The sequence below is a fragment of the Thalassophryne amazonica genome, chromosome 6 (assembly GCF_902500255.1).
Source record: "Thalassophryne amazonica chromosome 6, fThaAma1.1, whole genome shotgun sequence".
Taxonomy (NCBI): domain Eukaryota; kingdom Metazoa; phylum Chordata; class Actinopteri; order Batrachoidiformes; family Batrachoididae; genus Thalassophryne; species Thalassophryne amazonica.
The window spans coordinates 101,729,828-101,757,825 of NC_047108.1; the positions used below are offsets into that span (position 1 = coordinate 101,729,828).

Below are 27,998 nucleotides of genomic sequence, written 5' to 3' on the forward strand. Positions count from 1 at the left end.
CGTCCATTGGCTTTTCGTCTATTCTAGGTGAGAATCTTCACAAAGATATGTGAAAATAGGTTCTTGTGATAGTTTCCTCAAACACATTTTTCAAATTTATTCTTTTTTGTGTCTCCACATGAAAATAGAACCTATTCCAGTGCAGAACCAACCTTTTTTGGCAACTTTGATGAGAACATTTCCATTGATAAATTGACATGTCTTGCAATGATACGCTGCATTTAATGAAAACTACTGTCTTCTTCTGCAAGCCTCCCATCCTGTGCACCAGCAAGAACTCCCTGTATATTTGTTTGTAAATTGTGTCTGTAGCATGGCCCAACCAGAGAGTCACCCCTTTGAGTCTGGTCTGCTTGAGGTTTCTTCCTCAAATCATCAAAGGGAGTTTTTCCTTACCACTATTACCTGTGTGTTTGCTCTGGGGGTTGGTAAGGTTAGACCTTACGTGTATGAAGCACCTTGAGGAAACTAAGAACATGGAAATGCCAATCTTCAACTTGGGGAGGAGATCAAAGAACACGCCACCAGAAGTCAAAGTTCTTACTCTGTAACTCGGGAAAGATTTCTCAACCTGGATTTACACATCTGACATTCTCCACATTATGTTTGATTAAAATTAATATTTTTAAAGATTATTTTAAAGAAAGCACATTATTTTTGTAATGTGCAGGGATAGTGGCCAAGTGGTAGTGTGCTTGGTTTCAGTGAGGAAGGTTCCCGGTTCAAATCCCACCCCTGCCACATATCCCCATGTAATGTGGAGTTGTGTCAAGAAGGGTATCCGACATAAAACATGCAGATCCACTTCGGCTTTCCTGTGGCGACCCCGAGTGAAAAACAAGGGAGAAGCTGAAGGGACTTACTTTTTTACATTAATTTGTAATGTTTACGCTATGTGTTAGAAAATCACTGAGAAAATAAAATCTTTGTCTTTTTTTGCGCTTCTTTCTTTCTTCAGTTTGCTACTTGAACGGCATGTGACCTGACAAGTGTTTGCTATTAATAGCAAAGTAACAGGGCAAACCTGGAGGCAGCCATCAGTTTTTAATTACTTTGTGTACTGAACGCACAGAGGTAATAAATAAATAAAAATTAAAGTTTTAACTTCCCAGCGCCAAAATTTACTTAATGCAGATTTCATCTCTCCTGGCCATGCTCCTTTATACAGATTGCACCTCAAAATGTAAATGTTGTAGAATAAGCCCAAGTTTTGCAGAGATGCGGTGATTAAAATGTTCTATTTTACTATGTTAAAAAAAAAAAGTTGTGGCTCCACCCCTTTACAAACCCTACCCCTACATTATCTTCCAGGTTTATTTTTAAAATTGTATTTTTAAATGAATTAAATGTCAATTTATTTAAGCTTAATTATTGTGAGTTCTATTAAAATGGTCTGTCAGGATTAAAAAAAAGTTTAAAATTGCTTGTTTTAGCTCTGCTAGAAAAATCAATGTTTAACAAATCAGAAATAAAAATATAAAAATGAGAAAGAACAGATTGGGGCAAAAACATAACCTCATTGAAGGAGGTAAACGGTAAAATCTGGATTTTGATCCAGATCCAAGTGGAGGATGAAAACCTGGAAATGATCATCTTATACTCTGTGGAGATAAATGCCAAACATCCAAATCGCTTGTGTCTAAATTTCCTCCCTGTCAGAGTTGGACACTGCCAGGATGACTATGTAGGGACATTAAACCTGCTGATGACTGGACGTCAGGCTTATTGCACACTTGATCCTCTGCACTGCTGGCTAATAACAACTTTACAGTGCTAATCTTTACTCCGGATCTTTGGACACCACTGTTATCTGCACGCAGCTGCCACTTAGATCAGATGAAGCTGCTCCAAACTGTGGGTTGATGGGAGCAAGAGGAAAATGGGAGGAGGTTACGTGACGTTCCTCCACACATGCACAGCGCTGGCAAGGTGCAGGGAGGTAGGGCTGGATGGAAGAAGATGGAAATGAAATATCAGAAGTGCCTTGAGGACATCTTTAACAGTTCCACAGCAACTACATATTTCACAGCACTGATGTTTCAGAAATAGAGAAAAACTGAACTGATGTTCGCTCATCACGTACCAAAGGTGATGACGAATTAAGTGCAGAGGTACAGCCAGAAGGCTGGAATGACCAAAGCAAGGACATGTGACTGGAAGAGTGCGCTTTGTTGTACAGAATAACACAAGCGTGTCATCAACATTTCATGTCAAGAGTGTTTCTTGATAAATATCTTTAAACCATGTACTGTGTGTGCAACCCACTCACCAAGCTGACGAAACTAATGCACTTAGGTTCCTATCCCACTGGACTGCGACTGTCGGAGAGCAGTTGGAGACGCAACTTTGCGACCAAACAGGCGAATGAGTGACAAATTGCAGTCAAATTTTCACTGAATTGGTGCTAACGACACGTTAGCACATGTGGCCAGAATGTCGGCCAAATGTCAGCCGAATACTGCATGGACTCGCAACCAAGACGTCTGCATACATATGACGTGAGTACTGCTCGAATGCCAAGCAACATGGCTTTCGCAGATGTAAGGATCTGCTGATTTTCACATGAATGCCATGTGGCACTCTCACAGATGTCTAACGGCACTTGCAATTGAAATGATAACACAAAGTGCTCAGTTGGTGTTATCCTGCTATTACGTGAATAGAGGCTGTGGAAATTCTCCCGACTGTACCCAGTAAGGCACAGCCCTGTAAATAATAATAAATTAAATAATAATAAAATAATAATAAATATGTAAATAATAACAGCGTAGCATGGCTCCACAAAGGAGAAAAAAATAAAGAGATGAAACTGAACAGGGCACTCACCCACTTATAGAGGATTTCTCGCAGGATGAAATATGTAATGTCCAGCAGGAAGAGCTGGGAAGAGCATGGATCACATGCTTCTCAGGGAATGGTTCTCAGGAATGACCAGTATTCATCCACCACTGTGCTGAAGCCCACCTCTGTGCATGCATTCTCCTGCTGTGGTTCTCTATATAAAAATTAAAGATATCCCAGCTGTCACGGACAGGTGTGTCCAGCCGGCTGAACATGAGTGCACACGGGTAAGCAGTTGAGCCGCAGCTGCTGTACTCCCTCAGCCTCTTCCAGAGGTGCGTCTCTCTCATGATTATCTCCACTATTTGGCATGCTACCAGGGCAGCTTGTGAATGTCTCCCACAGGGAATGTCAGATCCTCATTTTTTGTGTCCAATCTCTCACAATGTGTTTTACCTATTGTCAACCCCTTGCAGAATTCTCTAATGATTCTCGTGCATTCCGAGTTGCGGGGACCACATTCAGAGCACTTCCTGGTGCTCAAGAAGCTTCTGGGAATGTGTGGGACTGTGTGGTGAGGACCTTTGTCAACTCGCCAACTTTGAACTGTTCAAAATACAGACACAATGTGTGTGATGCCCTGAGACTCAAGTGAGGGAACTGAGACACCGAGTGAATGTCCCGCAAAAATCAAGTGCATTATCTTGCACTTGCTGTTCGAAAGCGGTCACAGCCCAGTGGGATAGGACCCTTAACCAAATAACTGGACAAATTATAAAACAAGTAATTTCATTATTAAACAACTGTGTAGTGTATTGTAACATGTTCACATTATTCTGAGAAACATGACCCCATATCTCAAGAATCACTGGTTGAACAAACTTAATTTTGGTGTCAAGGTATATGATTCTATAAATTGTAATTGACAGTTTAGTCATAACCTACATCATTGGTTTTTGATGAATTTCATGTATTGTCCCATGAAAATGAACTGGTAATATGTATAGTAGCATATTAGAACTGTTTTCTTGGAGTTGTTATTGTTGATGGACATAAATACCGCTGTTTAAAGGTAACATGAATGCCCACGTTTCTTTATACACATCGTAACAACAGATTTTAGAACAAACATGCTAACATTTATTGGCACACTCGTCCTTCTCCGTCTACTTTTTGATGTTATTCTTCATGGGGTCTGGTATCATTTCCCCTCATTAGTCCTAAGTAGTGATTCATAATCTGCCTCGTTTTGATGGACGACTTGTTCCGAATCCAGATTGCCATGTCATTTCATGACGCTTGTGCCACCAATTCCTTTTTTCTTATCCTCATTTTTTCAAAAATGCTTTTATAATTCCCCACTCCCTATCTTTGAAAATCCTCCAAACTCATCCCTGTACCATCCATTTCCCTGAATTCATCTGTCCTGTCCAAAATCGTGTCCTAAATCAACTTTTTCACTGCTTTTTGCATTGACCTTTTACGTTACCATCAAACATTGGTGACTTATCACTTCCGGGTCAAATTTATCACGATGACCTTTGGAGTACCCATGATTCATTGTGCATGCTGAGGAGCGACTTCACTTATTGGTCAAAAGGTATAAAAGGGTCTCCCTATTGGCAAAATTGACCCAGAATGCATTGTGCCACAACATTCGTGTAGTTTGTCAGACAGCTGACCTTCTAGTCACTCTTGCACAGTGGATAGTTTTCTTTTGCAACACCTGGGAATTATGTTTTTATTTTTACATGTGCCTAAAAGAAAGTCGTGCAAGTTCATTGAAACATACAAAGCCGTATGAAGCCAGACTGTGTCGGACAGCAGGACAACATTCTACGTGGCGGCTGTGTGTGCCATTTCAGGAGGTGTAAAATTAGCGGGATATGGTTGTAGCTAGCTTGAAACTCTGACTTCACAGGGGCTACATATGCTTCGATATTCAAAAATTCCACTCACCGGTCATGAAACCATGAAAACCTCCGATTACCATCATCACCTTTGTGTCTTTGATTCCTTCATTTGTCCCAGCCACAGTCAGATAGTAAGCAGTGCTAACTGTTTCAAAGTCCCATGTCCATACCACAGCTGGCTCACTAACCAATACAGCTTCTTCTCCAAGCCTTCATGGCACACACACTCAAAATCAGATAAACTTGCTCCCAGACATGTAAAATGAAACAGTGACATCAAACATTGTAAATAATGGGACAGAGAAAAAAAATGGGATGTTGATGAAGAACTGCATTCTGGGTCAATTTTGCAAGCAGGAGTTGCATTGACTGTAGGCTCACAATAACAAAATAATGCCAACAATCTATGATCTGAATGTGTTGTCTGCCTGGGCGGGGGCCATTCATGCCCAAGGCGTTTCTGTGGTGTATATAGCATCAGTACAGTAATCACTGGTGTGCCAGTGGAATGTTAGGTCTCTTCAGAAGATCCTTGGTACCACTGGAGTGACACTTGTGTCAAACAAACAGATACTTTGGGAGACTGAGATGAGGACCATCATTTTCTTTGTGAGGGCATCAGCTATGGCATTTTGACCAAGTGATGGGTTTCTATCCAGCACGTATAGTGCCTCAGAGTTGAAAACGCCAGTGGATGGATAAGGTCAAGGAGATGCCCATGTTTCACCTGGCTGCAGTAGATAGATGCTTACATTCTAGACGTAGGGATGTACTGGGTGGGTGCTATCCAGGACCTAGAGGGTGGTTACATGGTGTAATGAATGCGGCAATGCACAACACCAGTGCATGCTCACAGACCTAGTCTATGTTAGCGATACAAAACTTACTTGTTTTTTCAATATACTGGTTTATATCAACCTTGCACCAATCTTGGAAGTCAGCTCCTGTCATTTTGTTTAGCACATATGTAGGGCACAGGAAAGAGTTCCTATTTTAATATCACCAGAAAGATATTCATTCATTTATTATTTTCTGCCGCCGCTTATCTGGGTCCAGGTCATGATGGCCTCAAACTAAGCAGCCATTCCCACACTTTCCTATGCCTGCCTAGCCCTCAAACACTTCCTGGGGGATCCTAAGGTGTTACCAGGCCATCTGTGAATTATAATCCCTCCAGTTTGTCCTTGGATGAGCCTGGAAGACCTCCAGATGGACATGACCAGGGGGTCTCATCAGATGCCTGACCCACCTCAGTGGCTTTGGATATTATAACTTCTCACACTTTCCTTGAGGCTAAGCTCAGACACCCAATAAAGGAACCTCACTTCCACCTCTTGTATCTAAAATCTTATTCTTTTCAGTCACTACTCAAATATCACACAGGTGAGGATAGGAGTGTAAATGGGCTGGTAACTCGAGAGCCTCACCTTCTGCCTCAGCTCTTTCTTCACCACAGGGGTCCGGTACAGAGTCCACAGGACTTCAGATGCAGCACCGAAAGGCAGGGGTGCCAAAAAGGAGAATAAGAAGAAGGATTCGAGGGGCTCTTGCTTGAAAGGGGCCCAGAGAGGCCCCTAACACAATTATAATACTGACAAAATAATATGGGGGTAGTGGCCCAGTAAGATTTCTCTTCATGGGGCCCAAAATCCCTGGCGGCACCCCTGCCAAAAGGTACGTTGTAGGTAATCATAAAATACAAGAACACATTAATAACAACACCATACAATTTTCAGGTTTGGAAAAACTCCTCGAGTTCATTTTGAGGTCTACTTCTGGCACCACAGATTTTTTTTTCCACATTCTTTCATAGATACCAATTGTAAATGATGAATAAAGCACTCAGGGTCTTGACTGCTAACAATACTTTAATATTAGTGAGGCTGTCAAAAAAGGTGCCTTTATCCTTCAGCTGATTAAATGTGTTATCATTTAAATTGATCATTTGTGGAGTTTGTACACAACGTTGGGAATTCTGGGTGTTTGCAATAAATATGACTACAGAGAAAGCCGAGCTCACTGAGTAGCGTCCCATGGAGGATTTGAGCGCTTTTCTTTTATATGTGAGAGCGTATGACCTCACAAATTCTGAGTAACAAGTGTCCGAGCTCAAGCCGTGGCTGATACCAAAAAAAAGAGAGCGAGATGATACAGTACGTGCAGATACAGTACCAAGCCACAGTAACAGAGAGTGGGAGGTAGAAACACCACCCACGTAGTTACCTCCTACACACATCCATCATTTAAAACGTGCGTCAAGCAAGGCTGCATCATCAGAAATCATTAGCAGCGCAGAAAACGCTGCATTGAAGGAGATGTACTGAAACAGAAAGAAAAAAGCTGCAGTGTTCCGAAAGCAGCCGCTGCAGCTTTGCAGAGTTTCATCCACAAAGTGTGTTTAGAGCTGGTCAGGCTCAGCAACACAAGTCACAACGGCCACGTGATCATCTCGGTGTTGGTGCAAAGAACGAAACATCAGTGGAGCCAATTGGTGACAGCGAAAGGAGAAACTGATAGGGGAAGGAAAAAGAATGGCACAAAAGTAATTTCTGCAGCTTGTCTGAGTCATATCTGCAGCAGTGGGAAACAGAAGCTGTGAGGGGAGAGAACGTGGGTATGTGAGAGAGAGAGACAGAGAGAGGGGGTTAGAGGGGGGGTCATTTAGTCAAGCTGCACAAAATTAGCAAATTAAGCTTCATGTGAAACAAAAGCTCATTAACGCTCTCCATATTTCCCAAACTGAATTCATGTCAATTTGACGAGTATCGTGCACATACCCATAATGCCCTGCATGGAGAGGGAGATGGATGAGTGGATGGCATATAGTGTGAGATAAGAGCAGGAAAAAGGGAATGAAAGCCGCTTCAGCGGGCTCTTTAGAGCTCCTGAACGCTCACACGGTCGGCGGCAGAGAAATACAGCTCAGGTCCGGGTTTTTCTGACATTATATAATTCTGCTTAGTGCATCACTGAGACCTCCTGCTGCCCCCGTTTTCGCATCCAGTGAGCACAGCTGCACCGTCTGCATGTGTCCACAACGGAGGGTGCCATCTCTCACTTGCAGCGACAAACCGCCACATCATCCAAACGTGACAGACGGCAGGGTCACATTAGACGTCTAATCATGGACGTCCCGGGAGATGGCCTACAAGGCTACACAACCTTAAAAAGAAGAAGAAGAGAATAAGAAGAAGAAGACGACACCAAACATGCACAGCAGTAATGATCACCCCTGGGCCAGTAGTAATTATACTCTGGTCACACTAATTAATGTCTCATGAAGCTCATTTGTCTCTCTACTTGTTTCACATATTAGCATGAATTTGCCAAAGTTACACTTTTGCACACTTTGGAAATTTTAAATAAAAAAAAAAAGCATCTGCTGTGATGTCAACATGTATTTATGAAATCCTCACCTAAACAACCTGGTGTGGATTATCATTCTCAGATCATGATGCCACTAATGACGACAAATATAAACTCTTGGGATTTGAGTTACCAGGAGCATCATCTATCTCGTCTTCTCACTCACTAAAAAAAAAAAAAAACTGACCGACATACATATACAAAATTATATAAACATTTAGAGATTACATAATGGATTTTTGGGGGCAGATGCAATTACAATATTGCGGTGAGGAAAATAAGTATTGGAACGCCCTGCGATTTTACAAGTTCTCCCACTTAGAAATCATGGAGGGGTCTGAAATTTTCATCTTAGGTGCATGTCCACTGTGAGAGACATAATCTAAAAAAAAAAAAAAATCCGGAAATCACAATGTATGATTTTTTAATAATTTATTTGTATGTTACTGCTGCAAAAAGTATTTGAACACCAACCAACCAGCAAGAATTCTGGCTCACACAGACCTGTTAATTTTCTTTAAGAAGCCCTCTTATTGCACCTGTTTGAACTTGTTACCTGTATAAAGACACCTGTTCACACACTCAGTCAATCACACTCCAACCTGTCCATCACAGCCAAGACCAAAGAGCTGTCTAAGGACACCAGGGACAAAACTGTAGACCTGCACAAGGCTGGGATGGACTACAGGCAAGCAGCTTGGTAGAAGACAACAACTGTTATGATTATTTATTAGAAAGTGGAAGAAACAAGATGACTGTCAATCTCCCTCGGTCTGGGATTCTATGCAAGATCTCACTTTGTGGGGTAAGGATGATTCTGAGAAAGCTCAGAACTACACAGGAGGACCTGGTCAATGACCTGAAGAGAGCTGGGACCACAGTCACAAAGATTACATTAGTAACACATGATGCTGTCATGGTTTAAAATCCTGCAGGGCAGCAAGGTCCCCCTGCTCAAGCCAGCACATGTCCAGGCCCGTTTGAAGTTCATCAGTGACCATCTGGATGATCCAGAGGAGGCATGGGAGAAGGTCATGTGGTCAGATGAGACCAGAATAGAGCTTTTTGGAATCAACTCCACTTATCATGTTTAGAGGATGAGAACAACCCCAAGAAAACCATCCCAACCGTGAAGCATGGGGGTGGAAACATCATACTCCGGGGGTGCTCTTCTGCAAAGGGGACAGGACGACTGCACCGTATTGAAGGGAGGATGGATGGGGTCAGGTATTGTGAGATTTTGGAAAACAACCTCCTTCCCTCAGTAAGAGCATTTAAGATGGGTCATGGCTGGGTCTTCCAGCATGACAATACCCCAAACACAGCCAGGGCAACTAAGGAGGGGCTCCGTAAGAAGCATTTCAAAGTCCTGGAGTGGCCTGGCCAGTCTCCAGACCTGAACTCAATGGAAAATCTTTGGAGGGAGCTGAAACTCCAAACCTGAAAGATTTGGAGAAGATCTGTATGGAGAAGTGGACCAAAATCCCTGCTGCAGTGTGTGCAAACCTGGTGAAAACTACAGGAAACGTTTTACCTCTGTAATTGACAAAGGCTACACTGTACCAAATATTAACACTGATTTTCACAGGTGTTCAAATACTTATTTGCAGCAGTAACATACAAATAAATTTTTAAAAAAAATCATACATTGTGATTTCCAGATTTTTTTTTTTTTTTAGATTATGTCTCTCACAGTGGACATGCACCTAAGATGAAAATTTCAGACCCCTCCATGATGGGAGAACTTGCAAAATCGCATGGTGTTCAAATACTTATTTTCCTCACTGTATATCTGCCGATATACACATAAAAAATGTCAATGATTCCTAACATTTCCTTATAAAATCCTTATGAGAAAGAAACTGAATTGGGGTTTGATGTTTTACCATTTATACATACATCTTATTACAATAACTATAACCAACCAAAGTATGTCATGCTGTCATTATTATGCCTTCATTCGGACTGACAGTCACCCTGTTGCATCGCTCAGTATAAGACTTCTAATCCGTTTTAGATCCACCTAACTGGTGACATAGCAACCACTTGTTTCTCATCTGTGTAAACACAAATTCTGAAATGAATGGCAGCTGGTCACTTCTCTTGTAACTAATGGGACCAAGGGGTGATGGGGTCCTAGCCATACATGACAACACTGTAAACAATGTTGGTCTGGTGGACAAACTATTAATGACACTATTTCCAGCAGTTTTTTGCATTGATTATTTTGCAAAATAAATTTTCATATCAGTAAAAATAGCTCTGATACTGGGATTTTGGTCAAAAGCTCATATCGATCATTATCATATACCTATAAATGATATGCCAATATGATTGGATAAAACACTAAAGAATAAATAGCAATACACCCTTTTCGTGGACGGGTATATTTTTCATACCACCCGAGTAATCAGCCAATCCGGACAGCGGAGTGGCGCCATGACGAAGAGGCGCGGTCAGAGGAACTGTAAATACTGGTGAGTCACTATTAATAATTTCTTATGTGTCCAACCTCATAGGTTGAATGTTAAAATTAAATTTGTTAGTTCTAAAAGCCATCATAATTATTTATAGGAAAATGTTTTTTTTTTCTACTAAGGTTTGAAATTTGAGTGTTTGCACAGGAGAGAAAAGTGAGAAAATGTTAATGCCTGTTTTATAAAACTGTATAAACTGTGTAGTGAGGGGTTTTACAGCCTTAAACATCTATAATAATTGTAAAAAATAACGCTGACTACTTCGCGGATTTCGCCTATTGCGGGTTATTTTTAGAACATAACGCTGACTACTTCGCGGATTTCGCCTATTGCGGGTTATTTTTAGAACATAACTCCCTTTCACGGCCTCGCAGTTTTGCAGATTTTTTTAGTGCAATTTTGCAAGCTGCTGCTTCTTTTTTTTTAACAGCACATTGTGTTCTGCATCCTTATCAGGCGGGCAATTGCTCTCACTGCCTCTGATTCGCTTACTGAGTCTGCGGGCTCACTGACAGCTAACTGATCATCTGCAGAGGAATGGTCTATTTGAAGAGTTTCAGTCAGGGTTTAGAATTCATCATAGTACAGAAACAGCATTAGTGAAGGTTACAAATGATCTTCTTATGGCCTCGAACAGTGGACTCATCTCTGTGCTTGTTCTGTTAGACCTCAGTGCTGCTTTTGATACTGTTGACCATAAAATTTTATTACAGAGATTAGAGCATGCCATAGGTATTAAAGGCACTGCGCTGCGGTGGTTTGAATCATATTTGTCTAATAAATTACAATTTGTTCATGTAAATGGGGAATCTTCTTCACAGACTAAAGTTAATTATGGAGTTCCACAAGGTTCTGTGCTAGGACCAATTTTATTCACTTTATACATGGTAGTATTATTAGACGGTATTGCTTAAATTTTCATTGTTACGCAGATGATACCTAGCTTTATCTATCCATGAAGCCAGAGGACACACACCAATTAGCTAAACTGCAGGATTGTCTTACAGACATAAAGACATGGATTACCTCTAATTTCCTGCTTTTAAACTCAGATAAAACTGAAGTTATTGTACTTGGCCCCACAAATCTTAGAAACATGGTGTCTAACCAGATCCTTACTCTGGATGGCAGAGAAATCTTGGAGTCATTTTTGATCAGGATATGTCATTCAAAGCGCATATTAAACAATATGTAGGACTGCTTTTTTGCATTTACACAATATCTCTAAAATCAGAAAGGTCTTGTCTCAGAGTGATGCTGAAAAACTAATTCATGCATTTATTTCCTCTAGGCTGGACTATTGTAATTCATTATTATCAGGTTGTCCTAAAAGTTCCCTAAAAAGCCTTCAGTTAATTCAAAATGCTGCAGCTAGAGTACTGACGGGGACTAGAAGGAGAGAGCATATCTCACCCATATTGGCCTCTCTTCATTGGCTTCCTGTTAATTCTAGAATAGAATTTAAAATTCTTCTTCTACTTATAAGGTTTTGAATAATCAGGTCCCATCTTATCTTAGGGACCTCGTACCATATCACCCCAATAGAGCGCTTCGCTCTCAGACTGCAGGCTTACTTGTAGTTCCTAGGGTTTGTAAGAGTAGAATGGGAGGCAGAGCCTTCAGCTTTCAGGCTCCTCTCCTGTGGAACCAGCTCCCAATTCAGATCAGGGAGACAGACACCCTCTCTACTTTTAAGATTAGGCTTAAAACTTTCCTTTTTGCTAAAGCTTATAGTTACGTCTGGCTGATCAGGTGACCCTGAACCATCCCTTAGTTATGCTGCTATAGACGTAGACTGCTGGGGGGTTCCCATGATGCACTGTTTCTTTCTCTTTTTGCTCTGTATGCACCACTCTGCATTTAATCATTAGTGATCGATCTCTGCTCCCCTCCACAGCATGTCTTTTTCCTGGTTCTCTCCCTCAGCCCCAACCAGTCCCAGCAGAAGACTGCCCCTCCCTGAGCCTGGTTCTGCTGGAGGTTTCTTCCTGTTAAAAGGGAGTTTTTCCTTCCCACTGTAGCCAAGTGCTTGCTCACAGGGGGTCGTTTTGACCGTTGGGGTTTTACATAATTATTGTATGGCCTTGCCTTACAATATAAAGCGCCTTGGGGCAACTGTTTGTTGTGATTTGGCGCTATATAAAAAAATTGATTGATTGATTGATCCATGAAGAGAACACCAGCGAATGTGAGCATTTGCCACTCAATCGGTTACGACGACGAACTGGAGTCAGGTCGAGACCCCGATGAGGACGACGAGCATGCAGATGAGCTTCCCTGAGACGTTTCTGACAGTTTGTGCAGAAATTCTTTGGTTATGCAAACTGATTGTTTCAGCAGCTGTCCGATGGCTGGTCTCAGACGATCTTGGAGGTGAACATGCTGGATGTGGAGGTCCTGGGCTGGTGTGGTTACACGTGGTCTACGGTTGTGAGGCTGGTTGGATGTACTGCCAAATTCTCTGAAACGCCTTTGGAGACGGCTTATGGTAGAGAAATGAACATTCAATACACGAGCAACAGCTCTGGTTGACATTCCTGCTGTCAGCATGCCAATTGCACGCTCCCTCAAATCTTGCGACATCTGTGGCATTGTGCTGTGTGATAAAACTGCACCTAGAGTCTTTCAGAGTGGCCTTTTTGTGGGCAATACATACACATACATATACACATATACATACACACATATACATACACATATATACATACATATACATACACACATACATATACATACATACATACATACATACATATATAACATTATATATCATACACTACATATATATACACTCAACAAAATATAAACGCAACACTTTGATTTTGCTCCCATTTTGTATGAGATGAACTCAAAGATCTAAAACTTTTTCCACATGCACAATATCACCATTTCTCTCAAATATTGTTCACAAACCAGTCTAAATCTGTGATAGTGAGCACTTCTCCTTTGCTGAGATAATCCATCCCACCTCACAGGTGTGTCATATCAAGATGCTGATTAGACACCATGATTAGTGCACAGGTGTGCCTTAGACTGCCCACATAAAAGGCCACTCTAAAAGGTGCAGTTTTATCACACAGCACAATGCCACAGATGTCGCAAGATCTGAGGGAGCGTGCAATTGGCATGCTGACAGCAGGAATGTCAACCAGAGCTGTTGCTTGTGTATTGAATGTTCATGTCTCTACCATAAGCCGTCTCCAAAGTCATTTCAGAGAATTTGGCAGTACATCCAACCAGCCTCACAACCGCAGACCACGTGTAACCACACCAGCCCAGGACCTCCACATCCAGTATGTTCACCTCCAAGATCGTCTGAGACCAGCCACTCGGACAGCTGCTGAAACAATCGGTTTGCATAACCAAAGAATTTCTGCACAAACTGTCAGAAACCGTCTCAGGGAAGCTCATCTGCATGCTCGTCGTCCTCATCGGGGTCCCAACCTGACTCCAGTTCGTCGTCGTAACCGACTTGAGTGGGCAAATGCTCACATTCGCTGGCATTTGGCACGTTGGAGAGGTGTTCTCTTCACGGATGATGCGAAGGAGATGTGTTGCACTGCATGAGGCAAATGGTGGTCACACCAGATACTGACTGGTATCCCCCCCCAATAAAACAAAACTGCACCTTTCAGAGTGGCCTTTTATTGTGGGTAGTCTAAGGCACACCTGTGCACTAATCATGGTGTCTAATCAGCATCCTGATATGGCACACCTGTGAGGTGGGATGGATTATCTCAGCAAAGGAGAAGTGCTCACTACCACAGATTTTGACTGGTTTGTGAACAATATTTGAGGGAAATGGTGATATTGTGTATGTGGAAAAAGTTTTAGATCTTTGAGTTCATCTCATACAAAATGGGAGCAAAACCAAAAGTGTTGCATTTATATTTTTGTTGAGTATACATATACATACATATACATATATACATATACATACATATACATACACACACACATACATATATACACACACACACACACACACACACACACACACACACACACACACACACACACACACACACACACACACAGAGGACAAACCTGCTGTGACATCATCGCTTTTTAAAAGAGTGGTTTTGAAGCTCAAAAAGGACTCCGAGTGTGGGCAAGACCTGGGTGGGAAGAATGGAGCCTGAACACACCTCACATCTTGCAGCTACCAAAACAAGTGAAACAAAGCTAACAGCCTAACTTTGGTTCAGGTGTTTAATTAACACATTTTTTGTGGACTAGGTGTGGTTTCCATAATGGGGATCTTTGGTGTGGGTATTAAAACTGTGATTGTCACATTGGCTGAGTAACCACAATCAGTCGATCTACCTGGTAATTAGTGTTAACTTGGGGCTAACATACAAATTAAATCAAAATAAAAATTTCACTCAACAGAAATACTGGAGCACAGACATCTTAGATGGTCCATTAGCATATAAATAATGTATGGTTACAAGTGCAATGGAACATTCCATCTTTCTTTCACCAAGTTGAATGGAACACTCCATTCTATATTTTGGTGAAGGACAATATGAAAGAATATTGAATGCAAAGTTTTGGTTTATTCTTGTTTTATTTGTTGTTTTTTTTGAGTACCACAATGGGAGCAAGTCTTCGACTTGTTGCATTATCCTCAGAATTTTACATGTACTGTTAAAAGTATTGTGCTTTTACATTTTGCATTTTTAAGTACATGAATTTCTAATCAATCAAACATTCATTATTTGTTTTGTGTGACACCTAAACAGATCCACATTGATATTTTACTTGAAATTAAACAGGTGTTTCTGTTTGGAATTAGATGAAAAAAGCAATGGGACACAGAGAGGACTGTCCTCAGCCAGCAGTTGACTCCGCCTCACAGGCCACCCAGTGACACACCGCTGACCTCAGCGAGCAACTGTGCAGCTCAACAATGTGTGTAAACATAATTCTGCTTTCTTGAATCCATCAACTTCATTAATTCTTCATCTGTCAGCGCTTCTATAGTAACTAAAGATGTCCCTGCAAACACCGCGGTATGGAGTCATTCAGTAGAGCAAAATGTGTTGTGTGGGCTGCTGAAGAGGAGGTACTGCTGGCCCACCACCACCAGAGGGCACCCTGCCTGGAGTGCGGGCTCCAGGCACCAGAGGGCGCTGCCGCCTCACAGGAGCAGCCGGGGTGACAGCTGACACTCATCACCTGTGACAGCTGTCACCACTCATCTGATCTGCATCGGTATATCAGCAAGACGTCATCTCCACCTCTTTGCCGAGATATCGTTCTACCTGAAAGGTAATATCCTCAGCCTGACTGCTTGATAGAAAGCCTTTTTGTTGTGATTTTTGTGAGTGATAACAGACTTTTTCTCCAACGAGAGGTGGAGGTAGCTTCCCTGCCGTGCAGATTGCTGGGTGCAGACGCACCCACGTTTAATTGTGTTTTTGTTCCTCGCCAGCAGTACCAGGTCCGACACGCGGAGGCAGTGGCCACCTGGGAGTTCGGGACTGGGCGGCTCCAGTATTCCCGGGGTCGGGGGGCGGAGGAAATCGTGTGGTTCCGGTTCTGCTTGGACAGGCTTCCCCTATCTTCGAGCCTGCCACACGACACCTTGTAATTGACCTTTGATCTATTGTGTAATCTGTTGTGTTTGTTGTGCACGTTCGCAACAGTAAAGTGTTGTTATTTGACCTATTCCATTGTCCGTTCATTTTGCGCCCCCTGTTGTGGGTCCCGTGTACTTACACTTTCCCAACAGGATATCTCGGCCAACGTCATGGATCCCGATGGGCGTCAACCGGCTGTTGAACGGCCAATGGAAGAACAGGGCGCACAGGCGCCCGCAGGAGGAATGATCGGTGAGTTGCAGCGGATCCTCAACCGTTTTTACGGCTCGGTTTGGATTTAATGACCGAGCAGAACGTCCTCCTTAACCGCAGGGTGGAGGCTCTCGCCGTGCAGGTGGAGGCGCGCCCTCAGGGCGCTGCTGCGGCTCTCCCTCCTGTCGACCCGTGCGTAACAGTGACGTTCCACTGGTCGTTCAACGACCCCTCCCACCTTCCCCTGAAGCATACATAAGCCCTCCAGAGCCGTACGGAGGTTGGTGGAGACGTGCGCGGACTTCCTTATGCAGTGTTCGCTCGTCTTCGCACAACGTCCCGTCATGTACGCGACTGATGCTAGTAAGATAGCTTATGTAATTAATCTGCTTCGCGGCAAGGCACGCGCTTGGGCTACAGCGCTTTGGGAGCAAAATTCACGGCTCCTTCTGACATATGATGGGTTTGTGAGGGAGTTCAGAACAGTGTTCGATCACCCAAATAGAGGAGAGACCGCTTCAGCCGTGCTGCTGTCAATGAGACAGGGGCGCCGGAGCGCAGCTGCTTATGCAGTCGACTTCCGCATCGCGGCTGCGAGGTCCGGCTGGAATAACACTGCCCTCCGCGCCGCCTTCGTAAACGGACTGTCGGTGGTCCTGAAGGAGCTCCTGTGGCGAAGGCCGAACCGCGGGATTTAGACGGGCTTATTAATCTCGTTATACGATTAGACAATCGTTAGAGGAACGCCGTCGGGAGCGAGGCGAAGGACGTGACCGGATACGCGCCGCCCCTCTCCCTTCCGGGTTTGAAAAGGGGCCACCCTCCCCACGCTCCACAGCCGCAGTGCTTTGTGGGGCAACAGCTCCCCCTGCTGACGTTGTTAGGGAAACGCACAGGGCCAAAATGGGGAGGCTGATCCGTGGAGAGTGTTTTCTCTGCAGCTCAACCGAGCACACACAGAGAGACTGCCCCAAACGGCCAAAACGTCAACACTCGCCCTTAGAGACTGGGCTAAGGGGGGGTCAAGACATTCAAGTGAGACACACACAAATTGCCACACGACTCCCAGTCACAATCCTGAGCGGGGATTTAACCCTTCAAGCCCGAGCACTGCTGGACACGGGGTCAGAAGGGAATCTGCTAGACAGCAGATGGGCAAAGGAGGTAGGGCTCCCTCTGGTGGCGCTTCCTACGCCATTGCAGGTGCGGGCACTAGATGGCACCCTCCTCCCTTTTCTCACACACAAGACACCACCAGTAACTCTGGTGGTGTCTGGAAACCACCGGGAGGAGATTGAGTTTTTTGTAACTCCTGCCACCTCCCGCGTGATTTTGGGCATCCCATGGATGTTAAAGCACAATCCCCGGATCGATTGGCCGTCTGGGGTGGTGGTTCAGTGGAGCGAAACCTGCCATCGGGTGTGTTTAGGATCCTCGGTTCCTCCCGGTTCCCAGGCTAAGGAGGAGGTCAAAGTCCCGCCCAATCTGACGGCGGTGCCGGTTGAGTACCACGATCTTGCTGACGTCTTCAGCAAGGACCTGGCACTCACCCTTCCCCCGCACCGTCCGTACGATTGTGCCATTGATTTGGTTCCGGGCGCTGAGTTCCCGTCCAGCAGGCTGTACAACCTCTCACGACCTGAGCGCGAATCAATGGAGACCTACATCCGAGACTCATTAGCTGCCGGGCTGATCCGGAACTCCACCTCCCCGATGGGGGTAGGCTTCTGTTTTGTGGGCAAGAAAGATGGCGGACTTCGTCCATGTATTGATTACAGGGGGCTGAATGAGATTACGGTTCGCAACCGATACCCGTTGCCATTATTAGATTCCGTGTTCACCCCCCTGCATGGAGCCAAAATCTTTACTAAACTGGATCTTAGAAATGCGTATCACCTGGTTCGGATCCGGAAGGGAGACGAATGGAAGACGGCATTCAACACCCCATTAGGTCACTTTGAGTACCTGGTCATGCCGTTCGGCCTCACCAACGCCCCCGCGACGTTCCAAGCATTAGTTAATGATGTCTTGCGGGATTTCCTGCACCGATTCGTCTTCGTATATCTAGACGATATACTCATCTTTTCTTCGGATCCTGAGACTCATGTCCGGCATGTACGTCAGGTCCTGCAGCGGTTGTTGGAGAACCGGCTGTTTGTGAAGGGCGAGAAGTGTGAGTTCCACCGCACCTATTTGTCCTTCTTGGGGTTTATCATCTCCCCCAACTCCGTCGCTCCTGATCCGGCCAAGGTTGCGGCGGTGAGAGACTGGCCCCAACCCACTAGCCGTAGGAAGCTGCAACAGTTCCTCGGCTTTGCTAATTTCTACAGGAGGTTCATTAAGGGCTACAGTCAGGTAGTTAGCCCCCTGACAGCCCTGACCTCACCAAAAGTTCCCTTCTCCTGGTCGGATCGTTGCGATGCCGCGTTCAAGGAGTTGAAACGGCGCTTCTCGTCTGCACCCGTTCTGGTGCAGCCCGATCCTAGTCGCCAGTTAGTGGTTGAAGTGGACGCCTCGGACTCAGGGATAGGAGCTGTGCTTTCCCAGAGCGGGAAGACCGATAAGGTCCTTCACCCAAGTGCCTATTTTTCCCGCAGGTTGACCCCGGCCGAACGGAACTATGACGTCGGCAATCGAGAACTCCTTGCGGTGAAAGAGGCTCTTGAAGAGTGGAGACATCTGTTGGAGGGAACGTCCGTGCCATTCACGGTTTTCACTGACCACCGGAACCTGGAGTATATCAGGACCGCCAAGCGGCTGAATCCCAGGCAAGCCCGCTGGTCACTGTTCTTCGGGCCGTTTTGACTTCCGGATCACCTACCGTCCTGGGACCAAGAACCAGAGATCGGATGCCTTGTCCCGGGTACATGAAGATGAAGTCAAAACGGAGTTGTCGGATCCACCGGAACCCATCATCCCGGAGTCCACTATCGTGGCCACCCTCACCTGGGACGTAGAGAGAACCGTCCGGGAGGCCCTGGCACGAAGCCCGGACCCCGGAACTGGGCCGAAGAACAGACTTTACGTCCCACCAGAAGCTAGGGCTGCAGTCCTGGACTTCTGTCACGGCTCTAAGCTCTCCTGTCATCCAGGGGTGCGAAGAACCGTGGCAGTTGTCCGGCAGCGCTTCTGGTGGGCGTCCCTAGAGGCCGACGTCCGGGATTATATCCAGGCCTGCACCACCTGCGCCAGGGGCAAGGCTGACCATCGTAGGGCTTAGGGTCTGCTCCAGCCGCTGCCCGTGCCCCATCGCCCCTGGTCCCACATCGGCCTGGATTTTGTCACGGGTCTCCCGCCGTCCCAGGGCAACACCACCATCCTCACGATAGTGGACCGATTCTCCAAGGCGGCCCACTTCGTGGCCCTCCCGAAGCTCCCGACGGCCCAGGAGACAGCGGACCTCCTGGTTCACCACGTCGTCCGGCTGCATGGGATCCCAACAGACATTGTCTCAGATCGCGGTCCCCAGTTCTCCTCGCACGTCTGGAGGAGCTTCTGCCGGGAACTGGGGGCCACGGTGAGTCTCTCATCCGGGTACCATCCCCAGACCAATGGGCAAGCAGAACGGGCCAACCAGGAGATGGAGCAGGCCCTGCGTTGCATGACAGCCGCGCACCCGGCGGCCTGGAGTACCCATCTGGCCTGGATCGAGTATGCCCATAACAGCCAGGTGTCGTCAGCCACCGGCCTCTCCCCTTTCGAGGTATGTCTGGGGTACCAACCGCCTTTGTTTCCAGTGGTTGAGGGAGAGGTCGGTGTGCCCTCGGTCCAGGCCCACCTACGGAAGTGCCGTCGGGTGTGGCGTGCCGCCCGTTCTGCCTTGCTGAGGGCCCGGATGAGGTCAAAGGCCCATGCAGACCGTCGGCGGACCCCGGCCCCTGCGTATCGGCCAGGGCAGGAGGTGTGGTTGTCGACAAAGGACATCCCCCTCAAAGTGGACTCCCCCAAGTTACAGGACCGTTACATCGGTCCCTTCAAAATCCAGAAGGTCATCAGTCCAGCCGCAGTGAGGCTTCAGCTGCCGGCGTCACTGCGGATCCATCCTGTATTTCACGTGTCCCGAATCAAACCACATCACACCTCACCCCTCTGTACTCCGGGTCCGGCACCGCCTCCTGCCCGGATCATCGATGGCGAGCCGGCTTGGACTGTGCGCCGGCTTTTGGATGTCCGTAGGATGGGCCGGGGCTTCCAGTATTTGGTGGACTGGGAGGGGTACGGACCTGAAGAACGCTCCTGGGTGAAGAGGAGCTTCATTCTGGACCCGGCCCTCCTGGCCGATTTCTACCGCCGCCACCCGGACAAGCCTGGTCGGGCGCCAGGAGGCGCCCGTTGAGGGGGGGGTCCTGTTGTGTGGGCTGCTGAAGAGGAGGTACTGCTGGCCCACCACCACCAGAGGGCACCCTGCCTGGAGTGCGGGCTCCAGGCACCAGAGGGCGCTGCCGCCTCACAGGAGCAGCCGGGGTGACAGCTGACACTCATCACCTGTGACAGCTGTCACCACTCATCCATGCATTTACGCAATATCTCTAAAATCAGAAAGGTCTTGTCTCAGAGTGATGCTGAAAAACTAATTCATGCATTTATTTCCTCTAGGCTGGACTATTGTAATTCATTATTATCAGGTTGTCCTAAAAGTTCCCTAAAAAGCCTTCAGTTGGTTCAGAATTCTGCAGCTAGAGTACTGACGGGGACTAGCAGGAGAGAGCATATCTCACCCGTGTTGGCCTCTCTTCATTGGCTTCCTGTTAATTCTAGAATAGAATTTAAAATTCTTCTTCTTACTTATAAGGTTTTGAATAATCAGGTCCCATCTTATCTTAGGGACCTCGTAGTACCATATTACCCCATTAGAGCGCTTCGCTCTCAGACTGCGGGCTTACTTGTAGTTCCTAGGGTTTGTAAGAGTAGAATGGGAGGCAGAGCCTTCAGCTTTCAGGCTCCTCTCCTGTGGAACCAGCTCCCAATTCAGATCAGGGAGACAGATACCCTCTCTACTTTTAAGATTAGGCTTAAAACTTTCCTTTTCGCTAAGGCTTATAGTTAGGGCTGGATCGGGTGATCCTGGACCATCCCTTGGTTATGCTGCTTTAGACGTAGATTGTGGGGGGGTTCCCATGATGCACTGTTTCTTTCTCTTTTTGCTCCGTATGCATCACTCTGCATTTAATCATTAGTGATCGATCTCTGCCCCCCTTCACGGCATGTCTTTTTCCTGTTTTTTTCCCTCAGCCCCAACCAGTCTCAGCAGAAGACTGCCCCTCCCTGAGCCTGGTTCTGCTGGAGGTTTCTTCCTGTTAAAAGGGAGTTTTTCCTTCCCACTGTTGCCAAGTGCTTGCTCATAGGGGGTCGTTTTGACCGTTGGGGTTTTTCATAATTATTGTATGGCCTTGCCTTACAATATGGAGCGCCTTGGGGCAACTGTTTGTTGTGATTGGCGCTATAGAAGAAAAAAGTTGATTGATTGATTGATCTGCATCGGTATATCAGCAAGACGTCATCTCCACCTCTTTGCCGAGATATCGTTCTACCTGAAAGGTAATATCCTCAGCCTGACTGCTTGATAGAAAGCCTTTTTGTTGTGATTTTTGTGAGTGATAACAGACTTTTTCTCCAACGAGAGGTGGAGGTAGCTTCCCTGCCGTGCAGATTGCTGGGTGCAGACGCACCCACGTTTAATTGTGTTTTTGTTCCTCGCCAGCAGTACCAGGTCCGACACGCGGAGGCAGCGGTCACCTGGGAGTTCGGGACTTGGCGGCTCCAGTATTCCCGGGGTCTGGTGGCGGAGGAAATCGTGTGGTTCCGGTTCTGCTTTGGACAGGCGTCTCCTATCTTCGAGCCTGCCCACACGACACCTTGTAATTTGACCTTTGATCTATTGTGTAATCTGTTGTGTTTGTTGTGCACGTTCGCAACAGTAAAGTGTTGTTATTTGACCTATTCCATTGTCCGTTCATTTGCGCCCCCTGTTGTGGGTCCGTGTACTTACACTTTCCCAACAAAATGTATAGGTCACAAATGCACAGTCAATAGAACCAAACTGCATGGTACAGGACATCGCTCATTCAATAGAACAAATAACAACTGTCACGTGACATACAATTCACCAATCAAATGAAAAGGATCCATTTATAGTGGAGCAGATATGCGCAATATTTGAGGAAATTGTGACTTTGACGATAAAAGCATGAAATTTGGCTCACAGACCATACCAACCAGATAATCTTTGGCTATAGGGGCCTCGCAGAAGCAGCCATTTTCCAAGATGGCTGCCATGGGTTGTTGTTTTATCAGTTGCTCAAGCTCTAGACCATCAAGGCTCTTAATTTCGGTGGCTAATCCTACATATTCAAGGATGAGGAATGCAGTAGTACTATTTACAACATGCTAGCACCTACATAATAACATATGACTAGCATCCAGGTCATTAAATATTTGTAAAACCATTAAAACATGTAATATTGGTTATATTATACATGTTTTCGAACTGTAACTAATGAGAGTAAAACACAGTAACCCACTTCTCAATGTTTTATTAATTGCTATTTACAAGAATTATCCAGTAGAGGGAGCTCTAAAAATAGTGTGACCTGCAGCAGCGTTTGGTCATCCACTATTCTCTGCAGTAAGACTTGTTGGCGTAGATTTGATTGCTGCAAGAAATTTATGAGCAGTTTTTTTCTCAATACTCAAATAATACTAAAATAATAATGAACATGTGAAAGTTTTTAATTAAATGCATTTATATGAGCACTATGTTTATTAATCCTCATTATTAAGCAAGCTAGCTAGCTAACATATTTGGCTAACATCAACAATCTAGCTGAGTAGCGAGCATTTATGAAGAGGCTGTGAGTACATACACACCTTATTTCAAACTGATTTGAAAATGTTATTTCATTGGTCAAAATATCAGTATTCACTTGGTTTGGGTCAGATGCCAATCTCAATTTTTGGAACTAATCTGTATGTACCACAGATTTACTAGATAGGGTCAAGCTGTACAAAAGGTCTGTCCCTAGCGGATCGCGGCCCCGGTGTCTTGGAAGGTTGATGCGCTACAGCTGTCTTGCGCTGTCAATGGAAAATGCATATTCTGTGCTTCTAATCACTGTCAATTCTCTGGCTGACTGCTTCGCCATTATTTACATTTAAGATGTGAAAACTTGTGCTTAGGTCAATTCAGATACGTAGATTGGATTTCTGAAGTCAGATTTATCATAACTGTTGATCGTTTCTCCCTATAAGGCTGTGAATGGAGCATAAATTGGGGCTCCTGTCAATAGACAACTCATGTCATCAGTCAACTCACTGGCTGATTCCTCTTCTTTTTTTTTTTTTGTTCTTCCTTCCAAACTCCAGGTGGGCTGTCATGTGCCTTTTACTAAGGAGTGGCTTCCGTCTGGCCACTCTACCATACAGGCCTGACTGGTAGATTGCTGCAGAGATGGATGTCCTTCTGGAAGGTTCTCCTCTCTCCACAGAGGAATGCTGGAGCTCTGGATTCTTCTTCACCTCCTTGACTAAGGCCCTTCTGCCAGATCTCTCAGTTTAGATGGGCAGTCAGCTCTAGGAAGAGTCCTGGTGGATCCAAACTTCTTCATTTTATGGATGATGGAGGCCACTGTGCTCATTGGAGCCTTTCAAAGCAGCAGAAATGTTTCTGTACCCTTCCACAGATTTGTGCCAAGAATGGGACCTTACATGTAGACAGCTGTGTCCCTTTCTAAATCATGTCCAATCAACTCAGTTTACCCCTGGTGGACTACAATTGCGTACCTCAACTTAAAAAATAAAGTCTTGCCAAACGTCCATTGGCTTTTCGTCTATTCTAGGTGAGAATCTTCACAAAGATATGTGAAAATAGGTTCTTGTGATAGTTTCCTCAAACACATTTTTCAAATTTATTCTTTTTTGTGTCTCCACATGAAAATAGAACCTATTCCAGTGCAGAACCAACCTTTTTTGGCAACTTTGATGAGAACATTTCCATTGATAAATTGACATGTCTTGCAATGATACGCTGCATTTAATGAAAACTACTGTCTTCTTCTGCAAGCCTCCCATCCTGTGCACCAGCAAGAACTCCCTGTATATTTGTTTTGTAAATTGTGTCTGTAGCATGGCCCAACCAGAGAGTCACCCCTTTGAGTCTGGTCTGCTTGAGGTTTCTTCCTCAAATCATCAAAGGGAGTTTTTCCTTACCACTATTACCTGTGTGTTTGCTCTGGGGGTTGGTAAGGTTAGACCTTACGTGTATGAAGCACCTTGAGGAAACTAAGAACATGGAAATGCCAATCTTCAACTTGGGGAGGAGATCAAAGAACACGCCACCAGAAGTCAAAGTTCTTACTCTGTAACTCGGGAAAGATTTCTCAACCTGGATTTACACATCTGACATTCTCCACATTATGTTTGATTAAAATTAATATTTTTAAAGATTATTTTAAAGAAAGCACATTATTTTTGTAATGTGCAGGGATAGTGGCCAAGTGGTTAGTGTGCTTGGTTTCAGTGAGGAAGGTTCCCGGTTCAAATCCCACCCCTGCCACATATCTCCATGTAATGTGGAGTTGTGTCAAGAAGGGTATCCGACATAAAACATGCAGATCCACTTCGGCTTTCCTGTGGCGACCCCGAGTGAAAAACAAGGGAGAAGCTGAAGGGACTTACTTTTTTACATTAATTTGTAATGTTACGCTATGTGTTAGAAAATCACTGAGAAAATAAAATCTTTGTCTTTTTTTTGCGCTTCTTTCTTTCTTCAGTTTGCTACTTGAACGGCATGTGACCTGACAAGTGTTTGCTATTAATAGCAAAGTAACAGGGCAAACCTGGAGGCAGCCATCAGTTTTTAATTACTTTGTGTACTGAACGCACAGAGGTAATAAATAAATAAAAATTAAAGTTTTAACTTCCCAGCTCCAAAATTTACTTAATGCAGATTTCATCTCTCCTGGCCATGCTCCTTTATACAGATGCACCTCAAAATGTAAAATGTTGTAGAATAAGCCCAAAGTTTTGCAGAGATGCGGTGATTAAAATGTTCTATTTTACTATGTTAAAAAAAAAAAGTTGTGGCTCCACCCCTTTTACAAACCCTACCCCTACATTATCTTCCAGGTTTATTTTTAAAATTGTATTTTTAAATGAATTAAATGTCAATTTATTTAAGCTTAATTATTGTGAGTTCTATTAAAATGGTCTGTCAGGATTAAAAAAAAGTTTAAAATTGCTTGTTTTAGCTCTGCTAGAAAAATCAATGTTTAACAAATCAGAAATAAAAATATAAAAATGAGAAAGAACAGATTGGGGCAAAAACATAACCTCATTGAAGGAGGTAAAACGGTAAAATCTGGATTTTGATCCAGATCCAAGTGGAGGATGAAAACCTGGAAATGATCATCTTATACTCTGTGGAGATAAATGCCAAACATCCAAATCGCTTGTGTCTAAATTTCCTCCCTGTCAGAGTTGGACACTGCCAGGATGACTATGTAGGGACATTTAACCTGCTGATGACTGGACGTCAGGCTTATTGCACACTTGATCCTCTGCACTGCTGGCTAATAACAACTTTACAGTGCTAATCTTTACTCCGGATCTTTGGACACCACTGTTATCTGCACGCAGCTGCCACTTAGATCAGATGAAGCTGCTCCAAACTGTGGGTTGATGGGGAGCAAGAGGAAAATGGGAGGAGGTTACGTGACGTTCCTCCACACATGCACAGCGCTGGCAAGGTGCAGGGAGGTAGGGCTGGATGGAAGAAGATGGAAATGAAATATCAGAAGTGCCTTGAGGACATCTTTACAGTTTCCACAGCAACTACATATTTCACAGCACTGATGTTTCAGAAATAGAGAAAAACTGAACTGATGTTCGCTCATCACGTACCAAAGGTGATGACGAATTAAGTGCAGAGGTACAGCCAGAAGGCTGGAATGACCAAAGCAAGGACATGTGACTGGAAGAGTGCGCTTTGTTGTACAGAATAACACAAGCGTGTCATCAACATTTCATGTCAAGAGTGTTTCTTGATAAATATCTTTAAACCATGTACTGTGTGTGCAACCCACTCACCAAGCTGACGAAACTAATGCACTTAGGTTCCTATCCCACTGGACTGCGACTGTCGGAGAGCAGTTGGAGACGCAACTTTGCGACCAAACATGCGAATGAGTGACAAATTGCAGTCAAATTTTCACTGAATTGGTGCTAACGACACGTTAGCACATGTGGCCAGAATGTCGGCCAAATGTCAGCCGAATACTGCATGGACTCGCAACCAAGACGTCTGCATACATATGACGTGAGTACTGCTCGAATGCCAAGCAACATGGCTTTCGCAGATGTAAGGATCTGCTGATTTTCACATGAATGCCATGTGGCACTCTCACAGATGTCTAACGGCACTTGCAATTGAAATGATAACACAAAGTGCTCAGTTGGTGTTATCCTGCTATTACGTGAATAGAGGCTGTGGAAATTCTCCCGACTGTACCCAGTAAGGCACAGCCCTGTAAATAATAATAAAATTAAATTAATAATAAAATAATAATAAATATGTAAATAATAACAGCGTAGCATGGCTCCACAAAGGAGAAAAAATAAAAGAGAATGAAAACTGAACAGGGCACTCACCCACTTATAGAAGGATTTCTCGCAGGATGAAATATGTAATGTCCAGCAGGAAGAGCTGGGAAGAGCATGGATCACATGCTTCTCAGGAATGGTTCTCAGGAATGACCAGTATTCATCCACCACTGTGCTGAAGCCCACCTCTGTGCATGCATTCTCCTGCTGTGGTTCTCTATATAAAAATTAAAGATAATCCCAGCTGTCACGGACAGGTGTGTCCAGCCGGCTGAACATGAGTGCACACGGGTAAGCAGTTGAGCCGCAGCTGCTGTACTCCCTCAGCCTCTTCCAGAGGTGCTGTCTCTCTCTGATTATCTCCACTATTTTGGCATGCTACCAGGGCAGCTTGTGAATGTCTCCCACAGGGAATGTCAGATCCTCATTTTTGTGTCCAATCTCTCACAATGTTGTTTTACCTATTGTCAACCCCTTGCAGAATTCTCTAATGATTCTCGTGCATTCCGAGTTGCGGGGACCACATTCAGAGCACTTCCTGGTGCTCAAGAAGCTTCTGGGAATGTGTGGGACTGTGTGGTGAGGACCTTTGTCAACTCGCCAACTTTGAACTGTTCAAAATACAGACACAATGTGTGTGATGCCCTGAGACTCAAGTGAGGGAACTGAGACACCGAGTGAATGTCCCGCAAAATCAAGTGCATTATCTTGCACTTGCTGTTCGAAAGCGGTCACAGCCCAGTGGGATAGGACCCTTAACCAAATAACTGGACAAATTATAAAACAAGTAATTCATTATTAAACAAACTGTGTAGTGTATTGTAACATGTTCACATTATTCTGAGAAACATGACCCCATATCTCAAGAATCACTGGTTGAACAAACTTAATTTTGGTGTCAAGGTATATGATTCTATAAATTGTAATGACAGTTAGTCATAACCTACATCATTGTTTTTTGATGAATTTCATGTATTGTCCCATGAAATGAACTGGTAATATGTTATAGTAGCATATTAGAACTGTTTTCTTGGAGTTGTTATTGTTGATGGACATAAATACCGCTG

The 27,998-nt window shown here is 44.7% G+C and overlaps 1 protein-coding gene and 1 long non-coding RNA gene across 3 annotated transcripts in view; both read right to left on the bottom strand.

Moving 5' to 3' along the window:
• LOC117512769 (IQ motif and SEC7 domain-containing protein 2-like) overlaps positions 1–27,998 on the bottom strand; it is a 143,463-nt gene that overhangs the window by 95,913 nt on the left and 19,552 nt on the right. The window lies entirely within an intron of this gene.
• On the bottom strand, positions 553–27,996 carry LOC117512771. The gene is made up of 3 exons (XR_004561379.1): positions 27,879–27,996; positions 9,588–9,594; positions 553–565 (listed from the first exon to the last, which is right to left on the bottom strand). It is a non-coding gene; the product is annotated as an uncharacterized LOC117512771 (long non-coding RNA).